The 12,531-nt window shown below is 43.2% G+C and overlaps 1 long non-coding RNA gene across 1 annotated transcript; it reads left to right on the plus strand.

Moving 5' to 3' along the window:
• The first annotated feature begins 2,726 nt into the window (after window positions 1-2,726).
• LOC139048615 (uncharacterized) lies at window positions 2,727-12,210 on the plus strand. Its single transcript, XR_011507827.1, has 4 exons — window positions 2,727-3,135; window positions 4,125-4,229; window positions 6,948-7,083; window positions 12,101-12,210. It is a non-coding gene; the product is annotated as an uncharacterized lncRNA (long non-coding RNA).
• Window positions 12,211-12,531: the final 321 nt, after the last annotated feature.

Here is a 12,531-nt window from a genome sequence, read left to right on the forward strand (position 1 = left end):
CATTTTAGGGCCTCTAGCTGCTCGGGTCTTAGAGCGTGCGAGCTTACGGAATGTTTTACTAATTCTTCTAGGCCGATTTCAGAGTTGGAGGTCGCCCTATACTCCATAAACTTGGTACTAGTGCCCTTGTGCTCTTTGATGGTATAGTTACCGACTCCGCTACCCTCTACATACGGCTTCATCAAATTGCAATGATATATCCTCGCCTCCTTCCTGCGACAGGGCATTTTCAGAGCATAGTTAGTATCTGAAAGTTTGTGCAACGCTTTAACGGGGCCGTCCCAGTGGACTTCAAGCTTGTTCTTTCTTGAAGGCTTGATGATCATTACCTGGTCTCCGGGGTTAAACGTACGAAGCCTCGTATTCTTGTCGTACTAGAATTCGGCATTCTTTTGAGCTACTCCCATGTTCTTTTCGACTAGTTCTAGGGTTGCGCTTAGCCATTCCAGCAGATTTAGCACGTATTCGACCACCGTTGCACCTCTCCTCATTGCTCCCACTTCTCCCTTAACATTCTTAGTGGAGAACGTACCCTATTGGAAAATCCTATTTAAATTCAAACTGGGTTATACAGGTTTAAACTGGTTCTAACAGGGACCTGTTTAGCAACAAACAGGTATAAACAGGACCAGTTTACACATGAACAGGTTTGAACGGGGTCCCGTTTGGCATGCAAACAGGTATAAACTGGACCAGTTTACACACGAACAGGTCTGAACGGGGTCCCGTTTGGCATTCAAACAGGTATAAACTGGACCAGTTTACACACGAACAGGTCTGAATGGGGTCCCGTTTGGCATTCAAAGAGGTATAAACAGGACCAGTTCACACACGAACAGGTCTGAACGGGGTCCCGTTTGGCATGCAAGCAGGTATAGGCATGACCAGTTCACGCAGAAATGGGTCTTAACAGGAGCCCTGTTTGCAACTAAACTGGCTTATACTGGATGCAGTGGCACCATATAGGGTCGCCTGTTTGTCACAAAAGCTGGTTTAATCTGGAGCTTTGTGGCAACTATACTGGATGGCATCATGCATACCAGTTTAATGCTTGAATATAACTGGGGAGGAGCTTTTTTATTGTTCGACATCCTGACAATTTAACCCCTAGTGCTAAATTGGGCCATTATCAAGCTCTACAGAAATTGCGTGAACACCTCGGAACATTCACAGACCAAACTGCGATATGATAGCTGCGAATTTCAAACCGATTCCCGGTCCTGCCCAGTTGAAAAAGACAACAGGAATTCCTGCTGCAAATACAGAAATTTCTGTTGTACGACAGAAGTTCCTAACGTTTCTGTAGCTGCGACAGACATTTCTGGCGTTACGACAGCAATTCTGACGTCGCAACAGAAACATTCGGTCGCGACGGCCAAGAGTTCTGAAGTCGCAACAGAAGCACTTTCCGTTGCGGCCCTTTAAAATGTCAGCTTCGCATCGGTGGTGTACACTGCACTTTTCTCTTGCGCGGTATTCAATCGTGCTTCTCTGAAGCCGGCAATACTGATAGCACCGACACCGGTATTAAAGTCGACGTGGCCAATTGTTATAATTGTGCCGTGACGATGCGGCACCAGCAACGCGCTACCGGCCTCCTCAAAATCGGCCGCTGATCAAAATCATACCATCTGCGGGAATGGCTGCGTATCCGCTTTGTTTTATTTGGTAAGATGGGGCACACAGTCCTGTGGACTTACATGTGCGGTTACACTGACACATTAGTTAATTTCCGAGAAATACTGCACAAGCTTATGCGAAGCGGAAAAGAAGTTTTGGATTGTTTCACAAAGTTGCGTGAAAAGCTTTCTCGCTCGGGTCTCATTAATCTGGTACAGCGCTGCCGTGAGAAGCCAGTATACTGTCCGGATCAAGACTCACCCACGAGTGTTTATGTAGCTATTTTGCATTGAACGCACGAATTATATGCGAGCTCGAAAGTGTAAAGAGCAAGAGACAACTGTCGAAATTAGCAGTAAAAACCTTCAGTGTCCCCGGTCACCGTTGTCTATTTCTGAATTTCTTATTAAATATGGATATCGTTACAGCAAAATTGATGTTCTAGCATGCCACGATGTACCTGTCGATGGTAACAACACTTTTGCGCATATAGAGATACGGCAGTTGACGCGACCGGTGAAGTGAAAGCGCATCTTGGCTTTTAAAATGTAAATGTAAACAGCAACCCAGAGAGAGATTTATATTGCTAGCCTAGTCGAGGTGTGGGCGTGTTTGGCGTGGTGCGGTGGTAAGATGCTTGTCTCGGAATCGTGAGGTCCGCAGTTCGAATCCTGCGCGAAAGCTTTTTTTTTTCTACTTTCTTTTTTTTTGTATTAATAATTTTTCTTATCCTTAAAGAGGTCTCTGTCAATTTTTAATCAAATATATTGATCAGAAGCTACAGAATTTTCGACTACAAGACGTCACACTACAGAGAACAGAACGACAGTCACAACGTCCCAAAATACGACAGACTGAAAATTTCCTGTTGTGTTATTCAAGTGGGTGAGACGTCTATACGGCGTATACGCAGATTGCTGTCCTCTCTATTAAAAGCAACGTTGCTGAAACACGTCGTACAAGACGCTGTACGACTCGCATAACACCGAAATACAACGCCGTCACCATCCATGAGATCACCGAAAGCACGGTCGCTTTCGGTGGCTGCCTACAGATGGCAGCACAGGTAGCGCCGGTAAAGTTACAGGTGATATTATTTTGCCGTCTTCAGCCTTAGCTACATGTGAGTGCGCGCTGCATTGACGCCGTCCGATGCAGTTGTTTAATTGTGTGTACGCTGTGCCGAGAGTAATTGTGGTGCATTTTGTATTCATTGAGAATCACAAAACCACTGGGACCGCGTAATGTAGCCCGCAGTATCCTTCGTGTGGTGCGCCGATGTCGAAGGTATGAGCCTTCGCCACTTTCTTTGTTCCGGGCTCACGAAAAGGATCTCCTCCTCTGGCACTCTCGCATCGTATCACACTGTACGGAAGAATTTGGTGAAAATTGTGCTCTTACGTCCTGTAGTTGATCCGCAATTCAACAGTGTGTGCACCGGAAGGACCGTTGGTGCAGTCGATGCCGCGGCACCTGTGACGCTAAAAGGAGCGTTTTCCGAGTACGCCTAGAAAGGTAAGTCCGGCGCTTGCGCGCATTCTTCCTGTCTATGGTTCGTGAAGTGTGCGTTCTTGTACGTATCGCAAGATCCGTACAACAACCGAATCCGAATGAGTAAAGCAGCAAGAATTATAAATGTGCTTTTGAAATGGTTGTTCATGTCGCAGTGCACATTTAGCAAAAAGTTCCATGGAAATTGCCCTAAAACGTATTCATGTTACCAACAGCTCTATCTGTGGTTTATTTACTTTCACCTATGAAGCACGCTAGCGCGGGTGGTTCTTTGATCTGAATGGGCACAAAAATTCAAGCAAAGAAAGTTACTGTTTGTGTACATAATTTTTCATTAAGAAATGGTATAGGCATTTCCAGAAGTAGTACGTCGATGTGTCGTCTTCACAGCTAACAGCTGCGCGAGATAGCACCCGATTTCTTCGTCGACGCATGGCCAGATTTTCAGCTTGTATGGAAATTCTTCTGTTTATAGAGTGTCGTCAGATGACGTGTATTAGTGTCCTGTGTGTTTTCGTGTACTTGTAAAGGGTTCCGATCTTGCAGAGAAGCCGAAATTACAAAAGCAATGTTTCTTTTTAATCGAAAAATCTTTCTCTTTTCTGTATTGTCTCTCCAGAAACAGAGGTGGTCTGTTGTAATTTTGAGCGCATCGTCCTTTGGGAGCAGTGCTTTGTTGCGCCGCATAAACAAATTAGGTTTTGGAACGCTTTTCATGTCCTAAGGAATTTTTCGATAGTACAATTCACATTTCACGTTATACAGCTGTACGTTTGTGTGAACCTTTTCATAGTAGATTCATGTTTGCTACAGTTCGATTTACGTGTTATTTAACCGCCTGTGATGTTACGGTCAGATATTTGCACAACCAGTTGCAGCTTCATGTAACTGGTTGTATGAGACTTTTTTCAAAATATGACGTGATCTTTTTATATCACAAGTTTGCAGTTTCAGCAGGGATTACAATAAATTAAGCATTTATTATTGTTTAGGGATGGCAAGATTTTGTGAACCAGAGGCACCTCCACATATGCACCTGCGGCACTTCTGCAGCCTCAACAGCACGACAAAGTACCTGATATGCATGCTGTGACAAGGTGTGTGCAAAGCAGTCGCTGTCACTTACACGAGCTACAGATTTTGTTCGTATCATCCATGTTTGGAAACTCTCCTGAATTTTTCGTGGGTTTACAAATGTGGGCTCATTTTACAATTTTTTCAATGTCACTTTAGAAAGACAATGAAGTTGTGTTGGTTAAGATGTTTTAAAGCTGTTGAGAGATTAAGGGCATGACATTGTTAAAATGCATGTAAAAAATTAATTGTAATGGTACTTGTACTGGTTTATTATTAGCGATGCAATATCTCTAACAAGAGCATCAGAGGGGCACTTGCTTTAGGGAAGTTTGGTCAGATAAATTCATGAAGCAGCGTAAAGCGGCAGCAGCAAGCACGCTGAGAAAGCTCTGTAATCTAAAAAAAAAAACAAATTTGTCAGTTACTGGTTTCAAGTTCGCTGCTGCTTTTTGTGCTGCACGACAAGTTAAATAATGGTTGATAATGTGTGCGTGATGTAATAGTTCTGCGCAAACACACGAGGTGGAGAGAAGTAATTATTCAAGGGAAAATCAGACATCCGCCCGCTCGTAGCATTTGCTACAAAGGAAACCCATATGTGTTCCTCAAAAGGAAAGCCGCACAGTTGAAGAAAAATTCGTCCTGGTCCGGGACTCGAACCCGGGACTACCACCTTTCCGAGGCAGCCACTCTACCATCTGAGATAACCAGGTGGCTAGCACATGGCAGGGCGAAGTCGAATTAGTTGACAACACGAAGCAAAGGCAAGGGTTTGACGTAATATTTTTTCCCCTTTATTAATTACCTCTCTACACCTTGCGCGTTTCCGCAGAACTATTACGTCAGACCCTTGCCTTTGCTTCATGTTGTCGACAAATTCGCCCGGCCATCTGCCAGCCGCCTGGTTATCTTAGATTGCAAAGCGGCTGTCCCGGAAAGACGGTGGTCCCGGGTTTGAGTCCCGGACCTGGACGGTTTCTTTTTTTCAGCTGTGAGGCTTTCCTTTGGAGGAATCCGTACGGGTTTCTTTTGTAGCAATTGCTACGAGTGGGTGGATGTGCGATTTTCCCTTTATTAATAATGTGTGTGTGTATGCAACAATGGGGGTGCTGAGAGCAAGCTTTAAAATAATGTGTGCTATGTCCCCAACAAAGAATTTAGTGTGTGCAGCATTTTTACAAAATATTATGTTCACAGGTTGGCAGGTATGACATAATGTACAACGATATTGTACAACACTTTTGCTGTAGATGCCATATTCATAACGTTCATTTTCTGTCTACTTGAATCGTATATTTAGAATTTGGCCCACCTTCAGTTTGATCAAGTTACATAGGTAGCCCCCTCTGAGGTAAATATAATTAGGGGCTATTGTAGATAAGCATGATATACCTACTCACTGTATTGTGACATATTTTTAGGGACTGTGTTGTGAGGCATGCCTTTTACCTGTATGTCTTGCTGCCGGTTGCCCGACAAAAGCATAAATGCTCTGCCCACCTTTATTATTATGCTTTCATGTAGACTTCTAACATCTGTGCCCACATAGACTCCATGTTCTTAATTACATTTTTCTAAGTATTCACTGTTGTGCATTACATTATTGTGTTACATTACTGTGCATTACATGCTTTTCTTTGTTTTATTTGGGAGGGGGTACTCCTTTCTATAATATTACAGAGAATAGGACTTCAAAACAAAAAGCCACGAAAGGTGGCTTCAAAGTGTATGATGCTTGGAATTCTACATTCCATCCCCTAAAGCGCTACCAGTAGTAAAACATTCCTAATTGCCTTTTTTATAAGCTAGCTGCCAGATACATAGTCCCATTATGAGAGTATGTTATTTTTCTTTCTTTGGTCTGACTTGTTTTGTTGAACGTTCTCCTGGTTAGTTCAGAATTTGTTTTCTTGCCACCTCATGCAATACTCCAACTGGAGCCTATGAGCTATGTGTATAATAAATAACTAAATTCCTAAAGCATGCAACAAACCATGCAGCATAGCATTTAAATGTTGCCAGTTTATAATGCTTCTTGAGTGCAGCGCAGCATGGAGCTTGAGGCTGATCTCTTCAGATGTAAAAAAAAATTGCAGGTTATGAAAATGTGGTCCTACAAACTGCTGGTTACGCATGTCAGTCAGCCTGTTGCAGTGGTCACAAGTGAGAATGTAACCAAAAGCTGGGCGTGCTCGGCCATTTTGCATATGGCACAGGATAAAGCTTCACCTCTGCTATTGCTTCTCTTATAATAATGGCCTTCGAGTATACATGCCGAGTTATGCTTCTGGGGACACTTACTAGTTAACCTTATCAGGTAATACCATTAGCCTTATGGGTGCTGTAATGTTGCAGTGCCTGCAGGATGGCCAGCATTACAATACACATTAAAATTATTGTACAAGTCATGCAATGGTATCGGGATTGGCCCACCAAGTGACACCCTTTAATTACACTATACCTGGGATCAGCCCAGCTCACTCAGTCAGGGAGACATCCATGCATAAGGGGAGGGGTATAGCAAATAGAGGGCGTTCAATTAATCTTTCTCACATAGATAGCTCATACATATAATCTTTCTTAAATTGCATGCTTTGTTGCTCAAAGTGAAGTTACTTATGTGCATAATGTCAGCATTTCGATCCTATTTATGCCTAACGAAAGTTGCTTTGTTCAGTGTCACTTTTTGTATTGTTTCGCTTGTGATTCTAAGCTCAGTTGTTTTATAACTGCTATAGGTATGGCTGGACCTGGAGAAGAAGTGTAAGCAGACCATGCTATGTTGCTGATCTGCGCTGATCTCCACATCCAAGTTGGTCCCGCGACAGTTGGGCGCCATTGTGCCTTGCTTCATTGACAAGGTGATATAATATGGTGAGCTTGTACTTCAATATCAGTATTGAAAATTATGTTAAGGAAAAAAGGCAAGGATTGGTCTTTATGATAGATGTTCTTTCTTTAAGGTGTTCTTTTGACACTGTTCTGCATGGACATATTTTTAGAGAATTATAACAGTCCTTTATTGCAAAGTGCCATGGCGCTAGTTTATGCGTTAAAGTAGCACTCTTTCACCAAAAAAAGCCGTATTTAGCACACAGTTCACAAGGAAAGAAAGGAGGCAACAGGACAGAGTGCTACTAACAGTTCAGTATTAAAGCTCGCACAGTAATATTGTGCAAAAGGTGAAAGGGGGAGAATAGATCTGAATACATATTGTTCGCACAGAAACGAAAAGGACGCATCACGTGGTGAGTGTGACACTTGTTTTACAATGATAAGAAGCAGTCTCACTGTCTAGTAATTCTCTGTATGGGGAGCTAGTGCTAGGTTCCTCGTTATACATATAAGAAAAGCCTCAGATATCTCTCCAGTGCTTTTGTCTTTATATTTTGTCACGATCAAGCAGCTTTCAAACATAGGTGCATGTGCACCGAGAGTAGTGCACTACCACTGCTAACTGACCCTCGCATCAAGTTTGCTTGGTCACGCTGCCAGTCATTTATACATTGGCCGGTTTATCCGATGTAGCCTCTACTGCATGAAATGGTATGTGATAGACACTGCACCTGTGTACTGGTACGTGCTTTCTTACATGATTTTTTTCAGAGATAGTGATGCAGGCCTTTTCATTATTTACATGCCTACACAACAAACCACGCATTATCTGTGCTTAGAAAGAATTGTAGGAAAATCTAGCATGAGGCAACTGTTCTCAGCACGAAACAAACTTGATTCGTTGGTTTTCGTTCATTATTGCGATCACACTAAGGCAGACAAGCTTGTAGGCTGTGCTTCTGCAATTTGTGCAGCACACTGACAGCACTGGTGTGGGCCTAATCTGTGGGCTGACTGATGGCGCCTTCTACGGCGCAGACCACTTGTGTTGGGCGAGGCACCAATGTTGACGTTTGTTCCCTTGTGCAAAACAGCAGTCCTAGGTTTAGAGTAGCTGTAGGAAGACAAGGTAAACATAACTTCCATGGCTTGAGTGGGCTCATTTCTCTTGGGGCATCTAGCTTTTTTTCTTGCAACTGTGCAGAGGTGCTTCCCTAGAGTCAGCGTGAAAATGGCATAGAGTTGTGCATTCGGGAACTCCTGAACAATGATCTGCCGTAGTTAGGGCCTTGCGAAAATGCACTGTCTACCAAGTGGTAGGAGGTGCATTATTCAGCCACTGATTTCCTGTTGGCATGATTGCACTCGTGCTGTCAGTAATTTCTTGGCTTGCCGAATTATCTTGAGGCCCCACGCTGATGATGCTACCGATGTCTTCATGTGCAGATTTTCAGGATGAGGTTTTTTGCTTTGCAAATGTTGTTGAAAGGTAGGTGGTGCTTACAGGTAGCTATTCTAAATATTAGTGAAATGAATTGGCCCATCTTGCTTCGTCAAACATCGTCACGCCGACATCAGTTGCACAAACAAAAAACCTGGCCTACTTGCAGCGTCGCGCACGAAGAAACAAACAAATCAGTTGCTGGATTGTCTTGACATCGCATACTAAGCTGAGACCAGAACTGCTGTAGCTACAAACCAGGCAGAAACGATGATGATGAGCAGGGATTCGCAGTAGCGCCACTTCGTGGGGCACCAAGGAGGCTCCGTTCAAAACAAAAATGGCGTTCAGCAAGTAGAACCATGCAACGGTCAGAGTCGGTGCATGGTGCTCTCGATCAAGTTGGCTCAAGGAGTGTCTGAAAAATCAGACGAGAGGTTGCAAGGCGTCCGAATATTCGGAAGTTGTTATACATTATGGTCCATGGGGAGAATGGCAGTGCCGTGAAGCAGACCAAGTAATCATGTCCGGAAAATCAGTCGGCGACTGTACCTATACCTATATGTCTATGTATACCTAGGTGCAACAGTGTTTGCTATGATCTGTGCCAGAATTGCTGTTGCCCGTAGATGCCCAACATGTAGGGTGTCAAATTGTAAAATACCTTGCAAAAGTGATCTACGGAAAAATACCGCTTCTGCTATATTTGGCTTTTGCAAGAAATTTAGCGGCTGCTGGCACCTACCTTAAAAGGCTTTATACGGTCTTCGCATGGCCAGGGCCTTGTACTTTTGTAAGTTTGCTTATCTCGAAATTTACCCCAGTTTTTATAACTTCAAGTTGGCAGGATACCTAGTCTCCTTTAACGTGTACCCAATAGACCTTACATAGGGGTTTTGGCATTTCCCTGCCATCTAAATGCCGCCATTGTGGCCGGGATTCAATCCCGTGCCCTCTGCCTGAGCAGCTTAATGTCAAAGCCAGTACATTACGGTATTTTGCTGGCAGAAGGGTTTAGTTTCTGAATAATTTATTATCTCAACCTGTCGGTGTTGTTTTTAAAGGTATTTCATGTTTGTATTCTGTTGCTTCAATACTAGTAAAGGGGGGACACGGCTCTTTGCGGCGAAAAAATCGCGAAAAAATCGATTTTTTGAAAAAGAAATTTTCGATATCTACAACTAATATTCCTTTAATTCACAAAGTTTCGAATCTAAGGGAAGAGTATTTCGTCCGCAATATCAATTTATAACATCACTGTGAGCTGAATTCCGCGCAAAAACAGCCCTTTTTATCGCGGCGCGTAGCTGTTTTTCTACGCGCGCGATCGCAGCCATCTTGGTCTCGTTGGAAAGAGGAGCTTTCCTTCTTTAATTTCCCGCCAAAAGTGACTCCGTCGGTACGCCAGTGACGTTGAAATCCGGGGAGAAAGAAAAGCCCGAACGCGCGATCCGATTCGTTGACTAGCGCACGTGACCAAAAACGCGTGCTGTGGTTGGCTGCGCGAGGTTCCCATCGTCTGCTCCACTCCGCAGGCGACGCGACTGCGCGTCTCGTAGGTTTGTTGGCATATGCCCAACGATGTCCGATCCACCGGGAAAGTTCGCCACGAGGCACAAGTTCGGCAAAATGAAGAAGCGATCAGCTTATAACTTTCAAAAGCGCCCCATTCCTTCTGAAAGCATCGAGAGTAGCTCGCCGCCAACCGCAAATGATGCCGAAACCGCGGACGATGCCGAAGTAGGCCTAGCCAGCTCACAAATGAGTGAAATCGTTACGGACAGCGCCCGCGCTCGGCGTGACACTGCAATGTTGCAGAGGGAGATGAATGCTCAAAAAAACTTCGAGTTCTTGCGTCAACGCCAGCAACAATGCGGGTGTTGGATTTGCTCGCTCGCGCCGACGGCGTTGCAGCCGCGCCAGTCGACGCCGAGGCAGGCTTCGCTATCCTCAGTAGGACTCCGTGAACGGACTGATGTCAAGTGCAAGGTGTGCGGCGGCAGCGTCGCAGTTGGCAAAAGCGAACGGTAATCTGGCCTCGCCGTAAAGATCGTTATCACGTGCGCGTGTTGCGGCGATATCGCGTCGGCATGGAGCTCGACCCGCGTGAACGACAACCTTGCCGCGCGCGCGATGCAAGCCACCGGGAATCGGCGAACGGCGCTAAACGATGTTTTTGCCGCATTTGGGTGGCCGTGGTCAGAGCGACTACATTCCTGGTGGCTTTTAGCCACTTTCACTGCAAAATAATGCAAAATTATTTTTGTACTTTTGATTATAAGTGAATGTAATCCTTTTTTTCTCGTTTTCTCAAAACACCGACTTTTCACTTGTACACAATGTAGGGTCAGATTTTGGAATTTATGCTTTATAAATTTTCAATTCTGCTTTAGATCAGACAGTAGGGTAGCCACAATTCGAGCAGTAAAGATTGAATTGCTATAAAATTACTAATATTTGATATATCAATAGTATTCCTACCATTATGTTCCTTATGTTTTCTAGTACCCAGGCATGTGCCAGTACGAATTTCGTAGCGCATTTATTCCCCTATTGTTTCTGCAAATTATTAACAATGAATTTCATTTATCTTCAGAACTAAATGGCCTATTGGAAAAATTACATATTTGAAATCAGCACAAAAGACTTAACAAGAATGGAAAGCTTCATGAATATTGATAGAAAACATCATGAACATTATTTAAATTAGTGTCCCCCCTTAAAGAAGCGAAAGTTTTTCTTGCCTGGTTAGACCCCTGTATCATCCTTGATCAATTTAGTATTCAAGCATTTGCCGTAATCACCATGAACATGTCCTGAAATGTTTTTTCTCGTTTTCTCAAAACGACATTTTTTATGGTAGTGTAGTTTTGGAGTGACAATATCTCTGGTTCTACTCATCTTATTGCAATAATTCTTTTTTCGTCAGAAAGGTGGACAAATTGGGAGTGCAGTAGGCTTAAAATGTGCACAAATATCATTACAGAAATTTTGACAAAGTAATAATTTCTCCAGGGTTTCACTAATGCCTTCTGCTTACAAAAGTTTGACATGCTGTAACTTCGGCATAAATCAGTTTAGAACATTCATTCTTGTAGCACTGCAAGCTCTGATCATTCAACATCATTTTGATGTGCCAGTCTCCTTCATTAACAGCCAGCATTGTAGAGAGAACTTGCCTCCAAATTAGTCCATACAAAAAAACATGAATTGCTTATATTTTGAAAAGTACTTGTTGCATGGGAAAACCAATTGAATATTTGAAATCAGCATGTCAAAATACATAAGTGATGGAAGTTTTATCAAATTGTGGCCACAAATAAAAAATGAAAATTTAAGTGGGGTGTCCCCCCTTACTCAAACGATGTGTCCATCTTTTTCCTATAAGACTTGCTTCAATCGCCTGCTAATTATGACAGCTTATTCTCCCACAGTAATCCATGTTCCCTTGAAACATAGGCAGTGCATGAAACCACATATTTTTCAATAAGATTTATTCATTATCTTCTATGACCGGAATGCTGAACCTTTCTTATCTGTGAAAACATAGGCGAATTTGCCTATGTGCTAACCTGTTGCATGAGTCAAGATAAATTATTGGCTTTACTTTTTCAGGTGGCCTGCTCGCTCTCACCCAAGCAACCCACTCCAGCGGTCTTCTCTCGGCAGACTGGATGCATCGAAATACCGTTAGAAGGTCCAATAAACAGTGCTTGGGACATTTATGACATGCTTTTATTTAAGCCGGAGGACTTCAGGCTTAATGAAAGCTCAAGTGGGTGTACAGAAATACCTACGTAAAGTATACTTGTCTTTTCCACTTACAAGTACATGCCAATACTTTGCCTGACAATTTTCACCCCAAAATTACGCTATACTGTGGATTTGTGAACAAACCATTACAGCAAAAAGCACTGCATTAAGACGAGTACAAGTAATCAAACATATACTAAACTTGCAAGAATTACATTTGCATACTTGTAGTAAATATGAAAATGAGGTACAGTCTTCTTCAGGGTGCATTTTCTTGTAGGTCATACATAGAG

Source organism: Dermacentor albipictus, chromosome 8, assembly GCF_038994185.2.
Source record: "Dermacentor albipictus isolate Rhodes 1998 colony chromosome 8, USDA_Dalb.pri_finalv2, whole genome shotgun sequence".
Classification (NCBI taxonomy): Eukaryota; Metazoa; Arthropoda; class Arachnida; order Ixodida; family Ixodidae; genus Dermacentor; species Dermacentor albipictus.